This window comes from Geotrypetes seraphini, chromosome 1 (genome assembly GCF_902459505.1).
Source record: "Geotrypetes seraphini chromosome 1, aGeoSer1.1, whole genome shotgun sequence".
NCBI classification, from domain to species: Eukaryota; Metazoa; Chordata; class Amphibia; order Gymnophiona; family Dermophiidae; genus Geotrypetes; species Geotrypetes seraphini.
Genome location: NC_047084.1, coordinates 534069936 through 534083035, shown reverse-complemented (window position 1 = coordinate 534083035; position 13100 = coordinate 534069936).

Here is a 13100-nt window from a genome sequence, read left to right as displayed (position 1 = left end):
TTATTGATTTTTATTTTATTTTTTTTTGGTAATAAAGTATACTCCTAAGGTTCTCATCTCTGGCTGGAACTGTTCACGCAAGTTTTGTGACGAGGTAGAGACTAAAAGGGCAATTCTGTAATTGGGCGCACGACTTGTATGGGTAAATGGCAGCTTGCCCGCTCCTGCTGAAAGTGCGTTTAAACACTTTTCTATAAAGGAGTACGTGTAACTTGTAAGGGGACGTACACCTGGGTGGAGTATGGGTAGGGTTACTATATTTGTGAAGGCAAAAAAGAGGACACATGACATGACCCTCCCACACTCCATCTACAGCACCACCCATTTCATTGGTCCCCCTTCCCACCTTTTAGTGCTTCTCTCTCCCCCTCCCTCCAAATTAAGAGGTACGTTCAGCAGTAAGCTAAAAAAATACTTTTTGCAGAAAGGGTGGTGGATGCAAGGAATAGGTTCCCGGTAGATGTGGTGGAGACAGAAACATGATGGCAGATAAAGGTCAAATGGCTCAGTTACCCAGTAACCCTTATCTTTTTATTCTCTCTCAGAGATTCCACATGGCTATCCCATGCTTTCTTGAATTCAGACTAGAGAGTTGCGCGGGGACAGAAATCTCACCCGTCCCCGCCAGGATCTTCTCCGTCCCCACCCGTCTCCGTCAGGATCCTCTCCGTCCCCACCTGTCCCTGCACGGAATTCCCTCCATCCCCGCCCGTCCCCATAAAAAGCAGCAATTACTTCTGACAGGATCATCAATTCCAGTTTCTTTTATGTTTGCGCTGCTGTTTTCCTTATGGAATCTCTTTGGTGGAACCCTTTTTCTGTTTTCTGTTCAGGTAATTAACTTATAAACCCCCTCTTTTACTAAGGCTGTCGTGTCCATTATATTCTATGGACGCGTTAGCATTTAGCGCATGCTAAATCGGCTAGCATACCTTAGTAAAAGAGTGGGTTTAAAAGTTAATTACCTGAACAGAAAACAAAAAAAGGGTTCTACCAGAGATTCCACTAGGAAAACAGCAGTGCAAACACAAAAGAAACTGTGGAATTGTTGATCCTGATGAAATCTTTATTTGAAAAAGGTGCAGATGAATCAAAAATAAAACACAATATGAAAATATAAAACACAGTAAAAGATTTTAAGTTAATTACCTGACTGCCGGCTGCCGAATCCTCCTGCTTCTCTTAAGCAACTCCTCATGCCTGCTGTGCTCACTGCTGCTCCGTCCTCAGCTCGGGTCTGAAAAAAAAAAAAAAAATCACTTGGTTCCTTGTCTCCTGCCTCCTCGGGTCACTCTCTTCTAGTTCGAGACGAGTCTCACCAGTATCAGGGCCTTCGGGGTGCTGGGCGGATCACTAAATAAGTTTCTTCCCGCCTTGCTGACCAATCAGCAAGCAAGGCTCTCAGCTGTGTATATGCTGAGCAGTGAGCTTAGCACTTAAACAGCTGAGAACCTTGCTTGCTGTTCTCGCCCCGCCGCACCACAGGACCAATCAGCAAGGCTTTCAGTTGTGTGCGTGCTGAACTCACTGCTCAGCATAGCTGTTTCCACCATGGCACCGGACTGGTCTCAGCTGCATCAGAATTTAGTAGGCCTGAGTAAGTCGAACCCTGCTTCCAAAGCCTTCCATCCCCGTGGGAGTCCCATTGGCTAGACGGAGGTCCCCATGGGCCAGAGGGGGGTCCCCATGGGAGTCCCTTGAGTCAGGGGGACCCGCGGGATTCCCACGATCCCCGTTCCCATGCAGACCTCTAATTCAGACACAGTCTCTATCTCCATCACCCTTTCCGGGAGACTGTTCTACGCATCTACCACCCTTTCTGTAAAAAAGTATTTCCTTAGATTACTCCTGAGCTTGTCGCCTCTTATTTCATCCTATGCTTTCTCATTCCATAGCTTCCTTTCAAATGAAAGAGATTCGAGTCATGCACTTTTATAATAATAATAACAGTTTATATACCGCAGGACCGTGAAGTTCTATGCGGTTTACAATGATTAGAAAGTTGCTACAAATTGAGTGTAACTTACATAGTTGGAGATTAGTGGCTAACAGTTTAAGGGATCAGTTGTTATAGGGGAGATTGAGATGGGAGATTGTGATGGGAGAGATTGTGCAGATCTGCTACCTAGGTACTTCAAGAACAGGTATGTTTTTAGGTATTTCCTAAATTCACCATAGTTATTTGCGTGTATGATTAGTTTTATGCCACGTAGGTATTTAAACATCGCTATCATATCTCCCCTCGTCCGCTTTTCCTCCAAAGTATACATATTGAGATCTTTAAGTCTGTCCCCATATGGCTTATGATGAAGACCATGCATCATTTTAGCAGCCTTCCTCTGAACTGACTCCATTCTTTTTATATCTTTTTGAAGGTGTGGTCTCCAGAATTGTACACAATATTTAAAATGAGGTCTCACCAGGCTTATACAGGGGCATCAATACCCCCTTTTTCTTACTGGCCATACCTCTTCCTATGCATCCTTCTAGCTTTCACCGTCACCTTTTTCAACCTATTTGGGCACCTTAAGATCATCAGATATAAACACCCAAGTCCCGCTCTTCTGACATGCACATAAGTTCTTTACTCCCTAAACTGTACCGTACCGTTTCTTTGGGTTTTTGCAGCCCAAATGCATGACCTTGCCTTTCTTAGCATTAAATTTTAGATGCCAAATTTCAGACCATTCTTCAAGCTTTGCTAGGTCTTCATATTATTCACACCATCAGAGATGTCTACCCTATTGCAGATTTTGGTTTCATTCGCAAAGAGGCAAATCTTGCCTGACAACCCTTCAGCAATATCACTTATAAAAATGTTAAAAAGAACAGGCCCAAGAACAGAACCTTAAGGCATACCATTGGTAACATCTCTTTCCTCAGAGCGATCTCCATTAACCACTACCATCTCGTCTTCCACTCAACCAGTTCCTGACCCAGCCTGTCACTTTAGGGCCCATCCCAAGGGCACTCAGTTTATTTATTAGACATCTGTGTGGAACACTGTCGAAAGCTTTGCTAAAATCTAAATACACCACATCTAGCGCATTCCCTCTATCCAATTATCTGGTCACCCAGTCAAAGAAATTGATCAGATTTGTCTGACAAGACCTACCTCTAGTGAACCCATGTTGCCTCCGGTCCTTTAATTCACCGGATTCCAGAAACCTCACCATTCTCTGTTTTAAAAGTGATTCCATTAATTGGCTTACCACAGAAGTCAGACTTACTGGCCTGTAATTCTGTACTTCTTCCTTACTTCCACATCCACCCTTCTCCAGTCCTCTGGTACCACTCCCGACTCTAGAGAAGCATTGAAAAGGGCAGTCAACAGAGCCACCAGAACTTCCCTAAGTTCCTTCAGTGCCCTTGGACGTACACCATCTGGCCACATTGCTTTGTCTGCCTTTAATTTACCTAGCTCCTCACAAACACAACCCTCTGAAAATCGATCAGGGTCTACCACTCCTCCATCCCTATTTGTGTTTATCTTCTGCAGTCCCGCTCCTGGCACTTCAGCCATGAACACAACAGAAATATTTGTTAAGCAATTTAGCCTTTTCTTTATCAACTTCTACATATTTCTCCCCTTCACTTTTGAGTCTCATAATGCCACTTTTACACTTCTTCCTATCACTGATATATCTAAAACATGTTTTGTCTCCCTGTTTTACTGTATCAGCTAATTTTTCTTCCATTTGTATCTTTGCTTTCCTGACTACTCGACCAGCCTTTCTTAACTTTTCCAGATATTTTTGCCTGTCTTCCTCTTTCTGTGATTTTTTTGTAGTGTATAAAAGCTAACCTCTTATTTGTTATCTTCTCAAATACTACTACTTTTCCTCTTACTTTTACTTACTTGCCTCACAAAACGGTTTGTCACCCTTGCAATAACTCCTTTCAGTTTTGCCCACTGCGTTTCTACTCCATCCAGACGTTCCCATCCAGACAACAATTGTTTGGCGTAATCCCCCATCCGTACAAAGTTAGTTTTTCTAAAGTCTAGAACCTTTACTTTTGAAAGATTTTGTCTGAATTCAAAAAAAAATGTGGGACAGGCACGTATGATCTCTTAGGGAGAAGAGGAGATAGTGGATGCTGTGGATGGGTAGACTGGATGGGCCATTTGGCCTTTATCTGCTATCATATTTCTATGTTTCTGTGATTTGATTTTGGCCAAAACTGACTGTGTGTTTTCAGTAGAAGCTGAAAATTTGTGCTTTGTCCTGTTTGTCTCCTTCCCTCCCCCTCCCCTCCAAATAGGAGTTGCCTTTCTCCCTTTTGCCACATGTAGATACTCCCCTCAGGCCTATCTTACAATTTTTAGCAGTCTAAAGAGTATAGTTAGAGCAGAAGTAGTCCTCAGGCACTCCTGCTCATGTTGTCTCTGCTCTCACAATGGCTGCCATTGCCTTTAGTGGCAATTTTACAAGACTGCCAGAAGAAATTAGCCATTTTGAGAGTAAAGCTGACATGGGCAAGAACGACTGGGGATCACCTCTGCTCTGACTATACCACTACGATCTGAGATTGTAAGGTAGTCGGAATTATGATCTTGTATAATAGTATATTTGGTAAATAGAGTGCTTCAAATAAATTGTTTTCCTATAAAAGTTAGGAGAAATGTAAGTCTGTAAATTTGGAATGATAACTTCCTTAGCCTCAGCTGTCGCTACAAATGTGGCAGAAAGTCAGACATTGTAAAAAGCACTGTGACTTTTAGTTTCAGTTTTCATTAGTTGAGATCCATGTGTGTGGAAGCTATTTTGCTCAGCGATAAAGTATGATCTTGCATTCTTTAAATAATTATACTGTATATGCTGGCTTACATATTTGGGTGATTCTCAATAATTTCTAGGCTCTGTTGGGTACGGATGATGCAGCATTTTAATTAAACTAGTGGTGTGCAGAAGCTAGATTCTATGAGAAAAGAACCTGCAGTGACTGTTTTCAAGCACAAGTATTGGTCAGCTTATAGTGTTAATAGGGAGATGATATTACAATGAAATGAAATGAGACGTTTAAATACCTAAGTAGCACAAATGCATCCGAGGCAAGTCTATTTCAGTTGAAAGGAAGCTCTGGAATGAGGGGGTATAGAAAGAAGGTAGAAAAAGAAGCCGGCCAACGTGAGAGAGAAATCCTGGAGATAAGGGTTTTTTTTGTGTGTACACACCATTTGGGACATTTTAATTTTCCTTTTGGTGAACATTAAAGTAAATCTGATAGAAAATACAATAACTTTTATCTGATTTAATATTAGTCAATGGGATCTGGATACTGGGAATCTAAAGAAACAAACAGCATTTTAACACTCTTGAGAGTATTTTAAACACTGGATAATTTTTAAATAGGATGTTTTTAAATGCATTTTTAACATTACATTACATTACAGATTTCTATTCCGCTTGTGCCTTGCGGTTCTAAGCGGATTACAAATTAGGAGACTGGACAATTTCAGGAATATTACAGTACATAGAATCAGGAATGTATCAAGTTACAATTGTTAGTCTGGAAGTTTCCAGGAGAAATTTAGAGCACATAGTAGATAAATAGTAGGTTGATGAAGTGAGTTGTACAATGTTTAGGTATAGTTATGGTGGGGTGTTCGTGTGTGTATTTTCTAGTGCTATGTTGAGGTTAAGATGATGGAAAGTATTTTTTGAAGAGATGAGTTTTGATTTCTTTTCGGAATTCTTTTATGTCTATTGATTTGATCAATAGATTGGAAATGGTAGTGTCAATTTTTGCTGCCTGTGTAGCTAAAAGGCTGTCGTATAGTTTCTTGCGTCGTGTACCTTTGAGAGGAGAGTAAGCGAATAGGTTTTGAGTTCTCCTTAATCTGTGTGAGAGATTACGGTGTAGTCTTTTGTTTAGGTAGCTGGGTGCTGTTCCGTGTGTTACTTTGTATAGTAGACAGTAGAATTTGAACTGGGATCTTGCTTTTATTGGTAGCCAGTGTGAGTCAAGGTAAGCATTGGTGATGTGGTCAAATTTGCTGAGGGAGTAGATGAGTCTGAGGGCCGTGTTCTGAACAGTCTGTAATTGTTTTATCATGTAGTTTGGGCATAGGCTGTTGCAGTAATCTACTATGCTTAGTACTAGGGATTGTACTACTATCCAAGGCTTACTAACCACTCGGCATTATATTATACATAAGGATGGTGAACTTTCTGGAAGCTGGCACCCTGCCAGTGTGGTCCCCCAAGGATTCCCACTTTCACCATCAGTGTTCAGCCTCTTAATTCAATCCTTTGGAGCCAAACTAGATCTCGCATGAATAAAACATTTTGCCTAATACGGTTGACATAGCAATCATACTACCTGTAATGACTGCATTAGTCAATACTCTCACCACTGTTAAAAAATGTATCCGCATCATAGAAAACTGGACCTCAACCCACCACCTCAAACTAAATAAGAATAAAACCAAATTCTTTTGGCAAAGACTCTCAACTGACCCATGCTAGACTCCAAGGATTACAAAAGACAACACAGACTTTCAAATTAGAACTACAATCCCAAATCTTAGGAGTAGAAATTGATAACCACCTATCCATGAATAGCCACCTTTGAATCACTCCATGGTGCAACTGCACCTTGAATACTGTGTGCAACTCTGGTCACATCTCAAAAAAGATATAGTGGAATTAGAAAAGGTACAGAGAAGGGCAATGAAAATGATAAAAGGGAAGGAAAGACTTCCCTCTATGGAAAGGGTAAAGCGGCTAGGGCTGTTCAGCTTGGAGAAGAGACAACTCAGGGGAGATATGATAGAGGTCTACAAAATACTGAGTGGTGTGGAATGTGATATGATATGTTTGTTTGCTCTTTCCAAAAATACTAGGTCTAGGGGGGCATGCGATGAAGCTAATAAGTAGTAGATTTAAAAGAAACCAAAGAAAATATTTATTCATTCAACATGTAATTAAACTCTGGAATTCATTGCCGGAGGATGTGGTAAATATGGTTATCTTAGCAGGGTTTAAAAAAGGTTTAGATAATTTTCTGAAAGAGAAGTCCATAAGCCATTATTAAGATTCCTGGATAAGCAGCATAACATCTATTTTTCTGCTTGGCATCTTATCAGGTACTTGTGACTTGGATTGGCCACTGTTGGAAACAGGATACTGGGCTTGATGGACCTTTGGTCTGTCCCGGTATGGCAATTTTTATGTTCTTAATGTTCTTAACTAACTATCAAAAATGAAGAAAATTCATAAAGAAGGCCAGCACTTATCCTATATGATGCAAAATATACTTTTTGATGAGAAAACATTCAATATTATTGCATTCCCCAACCAAAAAGAAAGACCCACAATCTTCAATCATCCATATTAATTCCCGAAAGAGATCTGTTTCACTGGACGATACTTCAGGGGACTCAATCTCAGCTTCAGTGCTGCACAAACAGACTTATGCTGAGAGATGGGAAAAAAGAGCAAGAGATGCAATACTGTATATCACCCACCCTCTGCACCGCCAGGTCCTTTTTTTTTTTTTTAACATATTTTTATTGAAAGTGAAAAAGGTCACAACCAGACACAATGCAAAGTGTACGTCAGGAGTGTGAAAACGTCCAAATACAAAAGATAAGCATCAAGAACAATAACATCAACACCCACAACCGAAACCCCCCAGGATCTCAGAAGGACAATAAAGCAAAACGGAGCAAAGCTCATCTCGTCCAGGGGAAGCTCAATAGGACAAGAAAGTACAATAAAACAGAACATCAAGTGTCGCAACCTTCCACCATTTTGTATTTAAGCGTCCCCAAAAAGGACCAACCACTGCAATCACCACCACACTCACAGCAACAGCCATTCCCTGCAACAGAACATACATACCCCCAGATGTACCAAAACTCCCCCCAGCCCATCCCCAAGGTACCAGCGGGAGTGGGGTGCAACATAAAATGAATTGCTAACCCAAGAAGAGAAGAAAGAAAGGAGGGAAAGAAAAGGAAGAAAAAGAGAAAGAAGAAGAGGAGGGAGGAGAGTGCGGATGTGCAAGGACACCCCCCACCCCCCACATCCAGTCATGCTGCTACTAGCTCCCACAGTCGCCACCGCCAGATCCTAGCTATGTACTCCTTCACCATAGTCCTCTGTCCCTGGAATAATGTAGGGAAATAATTCTTTACTGAAAGGGTGGTGAATGTAGGGTTACCAGATTTTATGTTTATAAAATCTGGACCTATGGCCCCGCCCCAGGCCTGCCCAGTTCCACCCATCCCCACCCTGTTCCGTCCACATCACGCTCTGTTTCACTCCAGCCTCATCCACCAGCCCCACCCCCTTCAAGTGCTTGGAGCCACGTCGGGAGGACATCTGCATGTGTGCATGTGTTAATGTGATAATGTAATGTAATGTAATTTATTTCTTATATACTGCTAAACTCCGTTAGGATTCTAAGCGGTTTACAGAAAATAGACAATAGTGTACATTAAAATTATAAGTAATATAGGTTTACAGAGAAATATACATTAAAGGATACAATAAAAATAAGATAAATAAATAAAGAATAGGTACTTAGAAATTCCCTTACTGTCCTGAAGGCTCACAATCTAACTGAAGTACCTGGAAAAATAACAATTAGTTGAGTAATAAAAGTAAGAAATAGAAATAGAAGAAAAAAATAAGAAAAATAACATCACATGCATGTTTGTGACATCACTACGGTGCATCCGTGCATGCGCAGATGCCCTCCCTGCGACATCCTAAGCTGGAAGCTTTTCAAAACCCAGACAAAGGCCCAAATTCTGCAACCAGCGCCTAAAGTTAGGTGCCTATTTTGGAGGCGCCTATCTAAATTGAATAACAAGCCCAATTAAGCTTTTTAATCAGCACTGATTGAAACATAGGCGCCTATCAAGAAAAACGCGATTCTGTAACAAGGTGCCTCTAAACATTTAGGCGGCCTTCAAGAAAATAGGCGCTATGCATGTTAGACATGGGCGTGGCTATGTGTTAGGCGCCTTCATACAGAATCACGGCTCTTAAGCGCTCAGCTAGGCGCCTAACCTTTAAGTGTACCTAGAGCTGGCCTATTTAATGGGCGCTTGTAAAATAGGTGCCCAAATAGGTGCCGCTCAGCGTGATTCACTAAACAGTGCCTATATAGGCGCCTAACTTTTGGGTGCTTCTTATAGAATTTGCCCTAAAATGCCAAGTTTTGAAATGCTATCTGGACACCCAAACGTCCTCTAAAAAGAGGACATGTCCAGATAAATTCGGATGTCTAATAACCATAGGTGAATGCATGTAACGATCTCCCCATGGAGGAACTAGAGATGAAGATTATTTGTATTCAAGAAAGAGTAGGACAAGCGCATGATCTCTAAAGGATAAGCTTCTCATTCCCCAATGTTCCCCACGTACTCTAAGGTCATCTGATCAAAAGCTTCTGTTTATTCCCTCCATAAAAGACTTTTATTACACGCGGAAAATAAACTTTGCAGTAGCTGCCCCAACGTTATGGAATTCTCTGCCACAGCAACTCCGTGATGAACAACATCTAGACAAATTGAAGATAAGCCTAAAGACTTTTTTATTTCGTGACGCATTCGGCGGTGTTTAGACTTACCTTCTGTTTTCCTTTTCTTAAAATTTTTATCATTTTCTTTTCTCTTTTACGCAACCAACCGCTTTAACAAAGCGACCCTACCCTATACGTTTTATCCCATTCCCACTATCTCCTTTTCTTCTCAAATATGTAACTTTTCCCCTCCTTCCCCTTTTCCCCTCACTTTCAAGTTTGTCTAGTTAATGTTATCAATGTTCACTCTATTTATTTTTAAATGCCTATTATTTTATCTTTCTTCTTTCTTACCCTTTTAAAATTTTATTGTTAACCGGCCAGATATTTGTTGATGGTCGGTATATTAAAAGCTAATAAACTTGAAACTTGATAGGAAGACTGGAAAAGGCCACGGTCATTTTCTCTTTCTATTTTGAGCAACAATATAAGCTACAGCATCATTGTTATAATGGTGAAAAAATGGAGAAATTCTCAAATACGTGAGACAATGTTTTTTCAAGTCTTAGCCGTGATTAGAAACAATCCGTGTACAGTGCAGAAATGGAAAAATATGACAAGAGATCTACATATGAGCTAAGAATTTTTACAGATTTTATTTAAAAAAATTTAGGGCTCCTTCTTGTACAAAACCGTGGTAGAGGTTTCTATCGCAGGCCGGCAAGGTAAATACTCCGACAATCATAGGAATTCTATGAGCATCAGAGCATTTACCTCACCAGTAGAAACCTCTACCGAAGCTGTGTGAAAACCAGCGTTAATGAATACACCCCACCCTCCCCCCTTTTATGAAGCCACGTTAGACTTTTTTATCGCTGGCCGCAGCAGCAAAAGCTCTGATACTCATAGAATTCCTATGAGAGTCGGAACTTTTACCACTGCAGTTGACAATAAAAAAGCTTAACACAGCTTTGTAAAAAGAGGGAGGAACAGTGTTTAACAATATTCATAAATTTCTTTTAAAATGATAGTTTATAGATAATACTGTAGCTTACCATACTGAGTGATCTCTTTACAATATTGATTTATAGATAATGAAATATTTTTCTACTCAGCCACCTTAGGTTTATGTAACAGTTAAGTTGAGGTTACGGTAAAAACATGTTTTCATCGTTATTTTCTTGTAATTCTAATGACCACCACAAGATGATGCTAGAGTTTTTATTTTCATATGTGGAAATAAGAACAGGTGATACCATAGGGACTCTAAAATGCATTTTAAAAATTGGACTTTAAAAATTCCTATTTGAAGACCATCTGTACCTTGACTCTCTCCAGTGATGACCTGTGGGTCATGCCATCTATCTGTCCATCTCTCCTACCTCTCACTCTAACATGTCATATGTTGTAATTCTCTTTTGTCACTTTTCTTTCTCCTTTAACTGCTTCCTCTCCCACTATCCTTTCTGTTTTCTCTTAGCATTGTAAACTGCTCAGATAATCTGTTTGATTTGCAGTATAACAAATACTGAATAAACTTAACATTTTAACAGGCTTGTAAAATAGGGGTTCCCCCCCCCCTTTTTTTTATAGGTCCCATGTTAATTTTTCCATTAAAAAGCCAAAACAAAAACAAGTCCAATGAGTCTGAGGTGAAGGTCAATCGACAAAAGCAGAAAAAGAATGATGTACAAAGCACAGGACTTTTATTGGAGTAAATGAGTTGTAGTAAACCTAAAAGTGGTTCTCATTTGTGAGAAAGCAGGACCTGACACGGTCCATGTTTCGAAGAACACTTCTTCCTCAGGGGTCCAGAATGATCTGTGTCACACATTAATGAGAACCATATGATGTTGAACAAATTGGCATAAAATTTGAGTGAAACAGGCAACGAGATGCTCCTGTGGCACGGCTACACAGTGTCCGATCTGCTCTCAGTGTTTTCACGAGACAAATAACCCTAGAATGCAGGCATGACACATGTAAACACGCGCTAAGGTCACTTTTAACTGCAGTTTAGTAAAACTGCCTCAAAAGTAGTTTATTCTTCTGAACACTGAGAGTTGCCCAAATCAATTCAAAGCTTCTCTGAATGTAGCTGTGAAGCAGAGATCGCAGGCCACCTTTTGTTGTACTCTGCAGACATAAAAATAAAAAAATCTAGAAATAAACAAATCTAAACTGTCAGTTTATTATCTTCTGTTTTCAATTTTCTTATTTAGTCAGTTAGTTTTATATCCCATCCTCCCAGAAAGTTCAGAACGGGTTACAAGTTAACATACACAGTATCAAACATACCTGGAGGTTACATAGCATCAACAAGGAGGGCAGATGAAATTAACATACTAGGGGGGGGGGAGAACATGGGTGGGACAATTTAAAGAATATAGATTAGTACATACTGGAGGAGTTACAGACTTGGGAGTTAAATGGATATCTGGATTGCAAATATCAATCAACACAGAGTGAGGAAATGGAGAGGAAAGATCAAAGTACAGTTTGCACAACAATTAGCGTGGATTGATGACTAAACTCTTGGCTTTGCTAGTAGACTACTGATTCGGAGGAATATGTGGAGCTTTTGCCACATTTTCTATTGCAGAGATTGAAGATTCTGGGGTAAATTTTCAGCTGGCGGCCGTGAGTGTTTTGCTACTGGCCTTATTCCCGGATGTTCAATGCTGGGCCAGGCTTTGGCATTGAATATCCAGTTTATGCAGTGCCGACTAATATATGGCCAGTTAAGTCAATATTCAGAACTTAAGCTGCCAGGGGTTGCTGTGTAATTCTTTTATTTTTTTATTTGCAGTCCCATTTATGCAATTACCTTGACCAGTTAAATGCTCAATATAGGCACATAAACAGCCAAGTGCTGACTCCGCCTCCAGAATGTCACCTAAAATATCCAGTTTTCACTTAGGTGCTAACCCCCCAATTTTATAAAGTGCATCTACATCTGATGTAACCTCCCCCCCCTTTTTTTTTTTTTTTTTACTAAGCTGCAGTAGAGGTTTCTACCAGGGCTCGGAGCACTAAATGCTCTGATGTTCATAGAATAACTATGAGTATCGGAGCAGCATTGGAACGTTTAACACTCCGGGCTGCAGTAGAAACCTCTACTTCAGCTTAGTAAAAGAGGGCCTTAATTGCTTAATATGATTAATTGTTGTCGATAATTGGCACTTAACTCGTAACTGATGGGCTTAGGACTAGATTCACTAAGCCAATTGATTGTGTACTGCTTGGTTTACGACCTGATTTCCCTCTGACCCAGTTCACTAACCTCTCCTCCAATCCGATTCCAATCTATGCATGCAAATGAGGGGAAATGGTATGCAAAGTACAGGGATGCGATTCACAAAACTTTTCAGGGAACAGCGACTGCGCTGGCCAATCCAAAAAAAAAAAAAAGTGAATGCTGAGGACCAATCACTCAGGTGCTTTCCGACTGCCCTGCCTTCTGCCGCCCTGCTGTCTGCTCTGCTTCTCTGCTCTCAGCCCGCCCGCCCTGAATCTCCTGCGTGCCCCGAATCTACTTCTCTCGCCTGTATGCCCTGAATCTACTTCTCTCTCCTGCCTGCCCCAAATCTCCTGAGTGCCCCGAATCTACTTCTCTCTCCTGC